The 1,052-nt window shown below is 40.6% G+C and overlaps 1 non-coding gene across 1 annotated transcript; it reads right to left on the bottom strand.

Annotated features, from left to right (window-relative positions):
- Positions 1 to 449: 449 nt before the first annotated feature.
- Positions 450 to 521, bottom strand: Trnah-gug (transfer RNA histidin (anticodon GUG)). The gene has a single exon. It is a non-coding gene; the product is annotated as a tRNA-His (tRNA).
- Between the last annotated feature and the right edge of the window lie 531 nt (positions 522 to 1,052).

The following is a 1,052-nucleotide window of genomic DNA, read 5'->3' as shown; positions in this document are numbered from 1 at the left end:
TATCGTATCCCTAGAAGAATATAGTCACAACTCAAAAATTCGCAATTTTCAGGAGAGAAGAAAAACTAATTTAATTCAATTTTTTGAGTTGTGAGATAACTAACAATTACAATTATACGATATTTTGTTACAATAAAACTTATATTGTTTCTTGAAGAGGTCTGGTGTGATTCACTTGTCAATTCACTTGTGCCACTATTACAGCTCGAGAGTAACATTTTAGACATACTTTTTATAAGCTTAACTTAAAATAGCAATTTTTTGATTTGTGATAGTATTCTTCTACAGGGTGCGATATATGTTATAAAAATAAATCACAGACCACTTTCCTGACCTATAAAATTCCAAATGAGCTACCCGACAAATATTCACGCTTTAAGGTAGCCTTCTATTCCCGAAAAGAATAACAAAAAGAAATCCTCCCCGTTTGCGAAATACATCCGAGACATTGCCGTGACCAGGATTCGAACCTGGGTTACTACGGCCACAACGTAGGGTCCTAACCACTAGACGATCACGGCTACTCGAGGATTCATGAATGATCGATAGCACTTCGTTGATCCATCGTAACGTTGATCCGCTTGATCGCTCGAGCGCGAAGACGCGGCTGCGGCTACGTGCTGCAGTTGTATAGCTTCGAGTCACGCCATCGTGCGACGAGCGGATTTGAAGAGAGTCTAGAACATTTGTGATTGCAAATATGGTACGCTTTGAAAATTGTCGAATTAATCCTTAATGTCCATCTAATAAATTATATCACTTGTCTTGAGACTGTTTTCTGGTATTCTTCAGCGGAAACGCAAGTAGAAGTACCTATAGACGTAACACGCATTTCGTTTTGCTAATTAAAATCGTGGAATTCGCGTTAACGGCCGCGGGGATTGATTTACAGCTAATTCCTTCCGTTTCTTCGCGGTTTCTGAGATGTGAATAGTCGTACGACAATGGGGTATGACCGACATGTATGCCAGCGAATTGGTCATCGTAGATGTTTTCTAGTCTCGTTGCTCGCTTTCGCTCGAGCGGCCTTTTGCCGGGCTTACCTGCAAGCG

This window comes from Temnothorax longispinosus, chromosome 5 (assembly GCF_030848805.1).
Source record: "Temnothorax longispinosus isolate EJ_2023e chromosome 5, Tlon_JGU_v1, whole genome shotgun sequence".
Lineage (NCBI taxonomy): Eukaryota > Metazoa > Arthropoda > Insecta > Hymenoptera > Formicidae > Temnothorax > Temnothorax longispinosus.
Note: the sequence above shows the minus strand (reverse complement) of the source record. Positions and strands in the feature narration are given on the sequence as shown.